The sequence below is a fragment of the Chinchilla lanigera genome, unplaced genomic scaffold (genome assembly GCF_000276665.1).
Source record: "Chinchilla lanigera isolate Chin_1 unplaced genomic scaffold, ChiLan1.0 scaffold00002, whole genome shotgun sequence".
NCBI lineage: Eukaryota > Metazoa > Chordata > Mammalia > Rodentia > Chinchillidae > Chinchilla > Chinchilla lanigera.
The window spans coordinates 10,471,343-10,482,770 of NW_004955403.1; the positions used below are offsets into that span (position 1 = coordinate 10,471,343).

The 11,428-nt window shown below is 36.0% G+C and overlaps 2 long non-coding RNA genes across 2 annotated transcripts; both read left to right on the forward strand.

Moving 5' to 3' along the window:
* The first annotated feature begins 889 nt into the window (after nucleotides 1–889).
* On the forward strand, nucleotides 890–6,373 carry LOC102011165. The gene is made up of 3 exons (XR_259169.1): nucleotides 890–1,025; nucleotides 4,210–4,412; nucleotides 5,454–6,373. It is a non-coding gene; the product is annotated as an uncharacterized LOC102011165 (long non-coding RNA).
* Nucleotides 6,374–6,455: 82 nt separating this feature from the next.
* On the forward strand, nucleotides 6,456–10,258 carry LOC102011385. Its single transcript, XR_259170.2, has 4 exons — nucleotides 6,456–6,489; nucleotides 6,810–7,013; nucleotides 8,443–8,544; nucleotides 10,191–10,258. It is a non-coding gene; the product is annotated as an uncharacterized LOC102011385 (long non-coding RNA).
* The last annotated feature ends 1,170 nt before the right edge of the window (nucleotides 10,259–11,428 follow it).

Below are 11,428 nucleotides of genomic sequence, written 5' to 3' on the forward strand. Positions count from 1 at the left end.
ATTCTTAGATTTCCACATCCTTCTGAACAAGTGCAATAGGTTATTTTAGGTTAACTTTGATATGATCAACATAAATAACAATTATTTTTTAAAATGTTGAAGAGTAATATGAACTTATCTTTTCAAAGTTTATAACAATTATCTGTGTGTCTCCTATATAAGCTAAAAACAAATGAGAAGCCATTTAATTCTACCTAGCAAGTGAGCTCAATAGAAATTAATAGTCCAAACAGCTGCTGTTTATAAATATGAACTCAATAGATGATATTAAGAACATACGTCAGCCAAAAATGATAATTTCAATCATACTGATTACACAATAAATATCATATATGAATTTCCAAATACTAATAAGATTAGGGCTTGGTCATGTTATGACAATATCTATGAAAACGTCTGAGTGACATAGACTTCACTTATTGGTGTGATTTGTATATAGTAAATCTTTTTTCCTCTCCTCTCATCTCACACTAGCCTGAAGACAAACCTATAACTTAATTTTGTCAGCACAGCCTTATGACTTATAGATAATCTGAATCTAAACTAGGAATTAAACAAGGCAAAGGGACACATAGTGTAGAGAAGCACTGCTGTTTTCAGTGAATAGTCAACTCAAGTGGGAAAGAACCAGACCTGCTGTTCTCTGTGAGGCCTTGATGGATGATATGACAGTGGCCATGGTGGTTGACATTACCTACAAGGACTCAGACATGGTGTTATGGCAGGAGATTGGGAAAGGGCAGTGAATATAATTTATATGAGTTGTAAAAATCCACAATGAGATGACTAGTTTTGAAAAGGCTTTAAAGCGACTCACTCTATTAAATGGTATTAAAGAGCTAACAAGTTGGCAAACATGCAAGTTTGTGATTTTTCTGATTAGATCAAACCTAGAGAAGCTTTGGAACGAAAGAAGCACGTGTCTGAAGACCACACACCCGCAGGACACCCCTAGGGATACAGAAGATGTTTAGACCTGGGGGACATTGAACTCAGCATGGGGGTCCTGGATTCATAGTCGTTGAGTAAGTTGGGGAACTCTTCAGGATGATCTCTCCTCTCCACAGCATAGTCCTGGACAAGTTATAATTTTTCCATAAACGAAGTGAGGAAAACTAAATAAGAATATCAATGCCTGTATACAGACATAAATATGTATAAATGAAACAAAAGCTCTAAATTTATAATACAGAACCATGTGGGCTGAAGGTTTATCAATATTTAAAGTGAGAAGACAAATATTTGAGAAATAATAATTACATTTACAATGCAGAGTAGATAAAAGTACTTGTAAACAAATATAACCAAATGAAAAAGGACTATTTTATTTCCAAAGAGAGCTCAGCTATAGCAAAATCTATGGGAGGGAACATTTCTATTTTTAGAGGAGATTCTTTGTTGCCCTGTTACTTGGGCAAACTTTTGTGTACTCCAATATGCTTCATAGAGGACCTTATCTAAACTTGACTTTTCTATTTAAGATATGTCTTTGTAGGGGTAGAGAAGTAGCTCAGTCTGGACTGTACGTATGGCATGTATGAAGCTCCAGCACCAAAACCAAATAAACAAATGAATAAACAAATGTTGTGCCATTCTTATTTGATCACCCTGTACTTCCCTCACAGCTGCAAATGTCGGCCTTCACACCTTGTTTTGAGGAGGACTAAGAAGTAGACATTTTAGGATGAATTACAGCAAAATATTTAAAATTGATTAATTTCTTGAAGAGTGGAATGTAGTACTAATGTTTCATTAATTCTGTCAGAAATAATGATTGAATTTCCACCATTGGTACTAAAGGATTATTTATTTATCTTTCTTTTGGTAATGATTAGCCTATGGCTTCTTTGAAACACTGTATTATGACTTTTGATAATAAAACAAACCACTCATAAGCAACACTTGCTATAAGCTAGTGATCTAAAATAGTTCATTTAAATATTTAGATATTTTAAAAACAGCATTGGCACAAATTCATGCACTATACCAAACCATAGGGGAATTTTGTCTTTCACAAATTTCTGAGTCTGGTCTTCCATGAACATTTTGGACACTCTTTGTGGCTGTACTGAGAGCCTGTCATTACATATGAAGGCTGTACATGTAGAAATATGCAAGACTATCTCTGGTATCCATGACAAGATCAGTGTGCATGGCGAAGACCTTATTCTATTATTAGCCATTTTCTTGTAAAGATGAGGGAGCGAGGTTTTCCATAGTGGTGGCATAATTGTGTTTAAAATTGGTTTGCTTCCCATGTTGAGTATTAAGTTCAGTGATTAATTCTTGTAATTTGTTGACAAAGAAGTTAAATACAAACATTAAGGTGGTACTCAGCTTGTAAAATGTTTTCTAATCAGGGAAGATAAGGATTTATTTATGAGAATAAATTTGACTTAATTTTGAGATTATGTGTTTGCTTTGACAGCACATATACTCAATTTTTGAGAGTATGTCAAATGCTGATAGAATACAAATGAGTGAAATTCATCTTTCAGGGGAAGAGAAGACATTATGAAACAAAGAGCTCCCTGATTTGGCTAGTCCAATTTAAGAAAATTATGCATTTTATAGTAGATGATGTTATCGGAACCCAAAGATGTAAAAAATTCAGAGAGGTCTTCCAAAAGAATGAAATACTTTACTGCCTTGGTTACTTTTCTCTCGTTGTTGAGACAAAACACCTGACACCAAAAATTAAGAAAGGAAAGGTTTATTTAGCTTACAGTTTGTGGAAGTTTCAGCCCATACTTGGCTGGCTCCAAGGCAGAGTGACACATGGCAGAGGGCAAGTGTTCATGGTGGCAGAAAACAGCAAAGGCAAAAAGACCAACATGGAGGAGGGGTGGCAGGCAGCCTCTTTCCCTCCCTTACATTGTGTGCAAACTATCCACCCCAGGTGAGTGTAGCAGTCACACCCAGAACCCTGACATTGGACCATGAATCAATTATAAATTCTAGAAGCCTGTCCCATGACTGCACGAGGATTTGAGGGGACATCCAGGCACAAACCATAACACTAACATAGCCTAGAGTACAGCAGTTTTCAAAGTGACGAATGTTTCCAAATTGAACATTAGCTCTGGAGACTGAGTTCAGTCTCCCTCTGAAATCTATAAAGATAGAATTCATTTTAGCTCTTTTACATTGCTTATGGTGATCTTACAGGTCATTTTGAAATCACCCTTTTTGATTTTGTGTTTTTCTTTTCCTCTTGCTATTTAAACCTTAAATTTCATAGAAATTTAAGTGGGATGAAAGCCATGAAGACACGGTTCTACTCAGGAGTAAACTGTGTCATAGGGATGTATTTAATTCAGCACTGTCCTAGGTAAAGCTGAGATTTTCAGTCCATTTAGCAAAGTCACTCTTCTGGAATCAGCGCCCGGGTGAAAGTGCTGTAATGTACTGCATGCTTTCCAGATCTGTCTCCCTGAGTCATCTACTCTAGAGGGTTCGCGATGTGTGATACATTTTAAACTTGCTGGAAAGAAAGGGTATGTGAAACAGTTTTGTTTGTTCTATGAGGATTATTAGCATATTCAAACTTTGGTAGCAGAAAATGGTGCGATCTCCATAGTAACTTCTGTCTTAGCCAAAGATGCTATCAAAAATATTTTACATAATGTCACATGGGGTCTGAAAGCTCATGCCGAGCTAACAGTGAGCAATCAGTGATGTGGCTGAAACAGGTGCGTAATGCTCTGTAGTGTGACCCTGGCCTGCTTTTTGAATAAATTATTGTAAGCTTAAAGCTAAGACATTCTAAGAAAGCTTTAAAAGGATCGCGTATCAGTTGACTTCATCAATCTTACGTTCCTGAGGCAGTGGTAGGAGCTGCACTGTACTCTGCAGTCCCTAGGGTGTACGGAAACAGATTGGGGACATTTAAAGCCATCCATACACTTCAGGGTGTTTGTGCTTTTCAACCAGAGACACCTAGGCTATTTAGACTCTGTGCCACAGCTGTACACTTATGAAATGTTAATAATGCATCATAATGTCTATGGAGCACTCAAGGGTCCTCAGATGTACTCCATTTCTGATGTGAGTTAAGTGTAAAGCTGAGGTGGGTTTCCAGAGTAAGAGGGAAAATACTTCAACATCACTGTTGTCCTCAAGGCTATTCTCTTTAGATTCTCCCTTTTGTAGCTAGTGTTTGTTTGACTTCTCTCCGTGGTCCCATGCTCAATGATCCTTCCGTGATAGGGGGAGAACCCAGGACTCCTACCTTACCCTTGGAATCAGGACACATACGGATTCACGCGGGGAGCGAAAGGAGCAGAGCATGGAGCACATTGTTCCCTTCCCTGACTGCAGTCTGCAAGCACAGAGACTGCTGATTCCCGCGTTTTTTCTCACAGTTCACCAGAATATCCTAAACCCAAGAGCTGTGCTGGTTTGATGTGAAGGTAAAGAAATAGAAAGTAGAGTCTTTCTTCTTATGACACACTGGAGCGAAACTCTTTTCTCTTCTCTTATCCTGAATAGTTAATCTAACCCTTTGTCTGTCCTGATAAACATGCAGTGCATTTCACTTTTAATCTAAAATGTTCCTTTCTGAAATAACTGACTCGTGTCACAGGGAAGGCACTTTATTGCTGTATTCTTTGATTCATCTGCTTCTAGCTGTGACATTGATTGATGTTTATTAAATCCCTAAGCTCCTACTGGAAAATGTGGTTATTATCTTAGAGCATATAATCAAAGGAGTGTGGGAGAAATTATGCAGGAAGAAAAAAATTTCTTGACTTTAAAGAAAAAATTGTGTTAATAATGGCAATTATACATGTAAGGGAAACATCTGAACAAATAGAATTTCTTATCTAAAGTTTTTAGACCAAAAAGTTCAGTTTGGTCAATTTTTTTCCTTTACTAGCTTGCCAGTTGGCTACCTAGGTGTATTTTAACAGCCGTGTTACTGTTAAAAGCAATATAATAGATGACTGACTCTGATTATCATTCCATATTGCAGTAGCAGTGAGATTATAGTCTAGTATTAAAGATCTCCTTTTCAAATTTCTAAAAGTTCTGTGATAAGGCACTGAGGTATCAACTAAACTTCAATCATTTTAAAAGTTGATAGTCACTTTAATGGATTTTTAATATGAGGGTCTTGTAAAGATAGATTCCTGATCATGTGCATTCTGGATGTTAAAGATAGTTATCAGATAATCATATTGACAAAGGAAATTCCAACAGTTATAAAAATAGAGTATCTTTATCACCAGCCAAATACACAAAATTCTGCTGTCAGTTAGGTCATTTGTTTTCCTGAATCTGAAGCCAAGTAGCTGAATAACATTGCAACACAGCCCCACAATTATAGTTAGCAATAAGATTCCTAAAAGAATTCAGTGGAAACCTATCTGTGGTGAATTGCAGCAAAGCGTAATTATATTGAATAGTAGAATAAGTAGAATATAAACTTCAAGGTTTCTTTTTCATTTCAGATCAGTGCTATAATAAATGTATGATTGCATCCATCGTCTGGAGCGGGGAGGAAATCAAAATTGCAGTTTATGTCTATTTGCCAGTCAAACCCCAGATATGCTCTGGTCGCAAACTCCCTCTGTTCTGTATCCTTACTTAAAAACTCTGGGTAAACACTGAGATGTTTTATGAAGAATTGGGCAAAGCTTTGAACTCTTCTCTGTACTTACTATTGATATCCAGATTACTACAAGATGGTCAGAATATTCTGCTCTTTGAAGAACAAAATATCTAAAAATACCTCGTAGCCACTCAGTAACTATTGCCTCAATATCCATCTCTACATTCCTAGTCCAAGGACTCTGATTAGCTCTGGAAGGGAAAGAAATGGTCATCTTAAGTTAAGGCTCTCAGAGATTTTCCTGGACACTTAATAGCCACATGGCAAATTTCTAACCCCATAAATCAAAGCTCCAATAAGTGTAGCCCTCTGTACTTGGGTGAGGGTGCAAATGGCATATGTTTCTGATTCTGTAAGACATTTCAGCTTACTAGACTAGAAGAGTTTCAATTCAAGCATGGCCACTCACTAGTTAGTGACCCTTGGGAGCTTTAAGTAGATCGCTGTAGAAGATTCAGATACTTTGTTTCCTTCTTTGCGCAATAGGTTGAATAATACTGTGCACATCACAGAGAAATTGTAAGTGTTGAACAAAGTGGTAAGCAGAACACTTAGAATGGTGCCTGTTTCAATGTAAGTCCTCCAATAAATGGTAATTGGCATTAATGTTTATTACTGCTGAAAATTACCCTCATCTCAGGTAAAATAGGTAGTTATTGATAATACTGAATTAATATTGAACAGTTTTCACTATTTCTTAAAAATCTTGCCATATTTTTTCTATCAGAATGAAAATGATGGGGCTGGGGCTTTAGCTCAGCGGCACAGCACCTGCCTGGCAAGCGCAAGGTCATGAGTTCAAGTCCCGGTACCAGAGAAAAAAACAAACAAACAAACAAAAAAAAAATGGAAATGATGACCATGAAGCATAGATGGTAATTCATTTAAAAAATATTTAGTAAGTAACTCTCAATTCATTAGGCAAAATGTGGAGGAAAAATTTTAAAATGAGTAAGAAAGGATGTTAACAGAAATTATGTCATACAGTGTAAGAACCAATCATTACTTTATTTTGTATTTTTTCCAATTGTTATTTTAAACCAAAGCTACCAGTGAGAACTGTTCTATGAAATAAATACAAGAAAACTTTATTTCAGATAAGTTAACATTAGAAAAACTAGTTTCATATTTAGGAGAGTATGTTCTTTAAAAAGTACAATTTTTCCCACTTTATTTGTTTTAAAACGTTTTTCAGATTTCATTTGCAGTTCATCATTTTCCAAAGATCACTTCTGAATGATGTGAACAATGAAAGAGAGATCAGAATTGACCCATGAGAGTAAGAAAATGCGTACAATAAGTTCTAAGGAAGAACAAGAAATCAAACAAACAAAAAACGTGACTGAGATTTAATAACAGGAAATGAGACATAGAATAAATTAAGTGAAAAAAGCCTTGGGTAGGTACTAGATAGTCGTTGTGACTTCACTGAACACTTAACCACAAGTTAAGCCTCCCACACTGTATCGGAACCTATACACAGTCGGAGTCTAGTAAGTATAATATATTGCTTGACAGTAGTAACTTGGAGAGTGTAGGTCATTATAAACAATAATAAATTGCTGGGGAAGACTGGAACTACTTATAGTTCAGAATTTAAAAATGTATCAGCAAGCAGAAGGCTTTCAGTTAGCAGTGATTAAAATTGTGAGTTTAACTTTCTTACATAGTTCACTGGCTCACATAACTAAAGGAGGTCCCATAAAACCTGAGCCAACACAAGATGGTGGAAAGCTCGGTGCTTTCATAGGGCCAGTATCTCTAAGATTTACCTTAAATAGTGGTGACTTCACTTTTCCCTGATGAAGATCAAGAGCTGTTGGTGAGGAGTGTTCTATGAAATATGTACCCAGAATATGATACTGGACAAGTGAGCTTTGTGAGGAGAAGAGAACTTCTCATTAAGTTGGTTGCCAAAGTAGAGATTAACACTCCCAGGGCTATGTTTTTTGCAGTTAGAATAGATGAAAGAGCATTCTGATTGGATCTACCCATGTTTATGTTCCCAAGTGAACCAGTCACCAGAAACAAGAAGGTAAGTATTGATTGATTGAGATCAGGTAATTGCCCCAAAAATGGACAAGAGAAGATTCATTTCCTTAGAACACCTTCCTCCAATAGAAATCTACAGCTACCAAGGAAGAGTTAGAGCACATACTAAGAGAATACTAGTAAATGAATAATTTAGGTCATCTTATGAAGAAATTCATTATAATTTCTCTTTAGTAATTTCAATAAAATTGTGTCTTACTTTATGAAATAGACTAGATAGCCTCTTAGTATTGCCACAAAGATATAGTAATATATATCATAACTGTACTTCAAATGCGTGAGGAGTTAAATGGTATGCTGGAAAGAACTCCAGTTGTTGTCTAGAGGCATGGCACCTAGCTCTGTTTTCATTGCTTGGTAAAAGTTCAAATTAGAAAATCACCTAAATTTTCTAATAATTAGTTTCTCATTCTAGAATTACTATCAGGTTTTGCCTTTTCTTCTTAGCAGTGTTGTATTTATCAAAGGAGATAACATATGAGAAATATTTTATAAAGTGGATAATAAATAACATTGTATCTGCTAAGAATGGGCTTGAAATAAATATTTTTAAAGGCCTGCCCTTTTCATATTTAGAGCTTGTCAAGGTTTTATTGCCTATGAGCTCTTACAGATGTTCATTTTCGTGAATGAACTTAATATGTAGGTTACTAAATTTATTGTACTGTTGTTAGATTTATTTAATAAACTGGAATTATTGAAAAGCACACTGTATATCTCCTCTATGCAGGTGATTTTAGTACCTATTCTTACATCTCCTTTTCTTTTTCTATTAGGCTTAAAATATAACACTGCAGAAGGGTTGGAAGTAGGACTTCTGTTTAATAATACATCAGTGCCACTGTTTTGGTGAAGGTCAATTCCAAATAATTCATAAGGTATGAGCCATTTTGGATGTTACTTGAAAGCAAACCATCTACTTGTATAAAGTTGTAGCTTGTGTATTAAAATCATGTATGATATTTGAATGACTTCAAGTATCAGCTTTAGAAAAATATTGCTTTTTATCATTTTGGTTACTGCACTGTTTAATGTATTAATTTAAAAATTACTCTTAGAACTGTCAGGAATTATACCTACCCATATACCTTCTTATTCCTACCAATTCCGATAAAGTTAAAAATGTAAGTCATCTCTACTATCAGAAATGATTTTAAAAATATTCAAACATTCACGTTTTGGTTTGACATCCACCTTCTTGTGTTGGCTCATTTCAAAGAGACAATTTTAGAAGCCCTTCACTCATCAGATATTTAACCTTTACTATACACAAGACATTATATGAAAGGGCTTAAATATCACATCACATTTCCTACAAAATCATTTCTGCCTTTCTGGATTTAGTACCATTGTAGATATGACACAATTATTTTCAAGAAAGATGGTACAAATGGTATCACAGAGAAGGTACTTGAAAAACACTGAGGAAGGAGAACATTTTTCAATTTGGGGACCCTAGAAAGAGTTTGTGCTCACTGTAGTTAGTGGGACTGAGTCTCACGTGGTCCTTTGAGTAGAAAGGGCACTCTCAGCGGAAGAAGAGGATGAGCAAACTGGCAGACGCAGGAAAGTACGATGAGGGTTGGCGTGGACTCACTGCCTCGCACCAGCTGGCTTAACTGGCCCGCAGTAATGTCTTGTTTATCCTGCACCATAATTAACGTTCTTTAGAATTGTTGCCAAAGTTAAAAAGCAGGAATACTCCAGATTTTCATTTTCTGGTAAAAAAAATTTATCTACATTCCACACAGCTATGTTGCAATAGCCCCACAGATCTTAGCTAGAGCTGAGAGGCTGCTGCTTCTGTCAAAGGCAGAAATCACCTTTCCTTCTCCAAACAACCAATTTGTTCATTCTTCTACTTGGTTTGTATCTGTAATGGAGTTAGTTGCCGCTAGCCAGGATTCCAAGGTTATTATTGTGTGTTGTTGATTGCTGTTTCTCTTCTGCAATGTACCAAAACTTGTAAAATTTATTGAAAGTAATAAATGTTCCATAAACATTTGAAATTATTTTTACAGGCAAATTAAAAACAAGTTTTTTTTTCAGATCTAATAAAAATTGTAGTTCAGTTTATAGTGTGCTCTTTAAATACAATCAAAATAGAATTTTTATCTCCATTTTAAAGGGCAATTACCCAGGTAATTTTTTTTTCAGGATGTCAACAATTTTATGTTTGGAATAATTGTCACCCAACTCGGAAGGATACACACTGTTGATTGACTGACTGAGCTGCTTTTAGAATGCAAACCTTGAACATTAAAGCATGGGAATGTTATATATTCCTTAATTTATGTATTTAAAAGCAAAACAAAAGCAGTGCTACACTGCTCCTAATTCATAGCAGCAGATTGATAAGGAATTTTGACACAATGCCTTTCAGGATTAAAAAAAATGTGGGGGCTTGTGCTGTATTTTGTCAGCCTTGTCTTGAAGTTAGATTTGGAGGGATTATTTTTCCTGTCATTTCTTTAAATCTGCAGAAAGGGCACACAGTGAATAACAGGACAAAATTCAATTTCAGGTAACTGGCACTGCACCCAGCTCATCACCATTTAATTCTGCAAGTAAAGACGAGAATGAACTCCTACATATTATACCAGTAGAGATGAAGAAGGCATCATTTATCTTTCTCAGAAATACTAAAAATCTCAACGCTATGCTGAGCTGACTGTGAAAGTTATCTCTCCACTTATTACAGGGGTACGAGAAAGAACCATGATTCACCAGATTTCAGATGTGTCGTCTGCCAAGGATTAATGGGTAGATGCTAAATTATTCTAGGGAAAGGTCACAATTGAAAACCATAGTAAAACTTTCTTTAGTTTTAAAATTATACTCGACGCCAGCACTGAGGCACAGACAGGATGAGTTATCTGACTATGGCTAGAAGAGTAGTAGGTGCTAGGCCATTGATAGGTTTCTTATAATCTAGAGGAGGATTAGGAAGGTAGCTGAACCTGGGTTATGTTTGACAGGAATCGTCCCACTCCACTATAGCAGACTGCTAAAGGAGTCCGACAGATGATACGCATCCAAATTTATGGTGTCTGAAGTTGTGCAAAAGTTGCTGAGTAGCCTGCTGGAAGAATCTTGAAAATACTCTGTGGCAGAGGTAACGTTACAGAATGGCCAGCGATGAAACCGATCACCACAAAAACATTTCCAGCTGGTGTAGCTGTCACCAGAGCCAGCTATATAGCTGCCCATTTTCATAGCTATATCCTGACCTACAGTCACTCCTTTGTAATAAGACAAAAGATAATTCTATGAAACTAAGGGTAGGATCAGGATGACTTAAGGGGTGAAAACACGAGAAGTGAGATAAAAACCGAAGACTGAAACTAGATCAACATTGAAATTCTAGTTTCTTTTATACACCAAAATATTTTTGGTTAGAAATATGTCTGCTGGATAGAACTAAGTTTAATCCTTTCCAGGGAAGAAGAGATATTTAGAGCCAACCAGGATAAAGTGAGCTTCATGTTTGCATTATCAGAATGGTATATGTCACTCAAAGTTGCTCTTGCATCTGCATATATACCTAGAAGTCACTTCTATATCTGCCTATTTGTTTATCAATGACTGCCTATTAACTCATACATTTATTATCTTGGACATTTGTCTCAAGTACTTACTGGAGTTCTAAACTATCTGAATAACAGATATAGTTCATGGTACACTATGCTTCAAATGTCAGTAAAAATAAGCTAGGTAAGCTTCACATATACCAGTGGTCAATAAATGATTATATGATTGCTA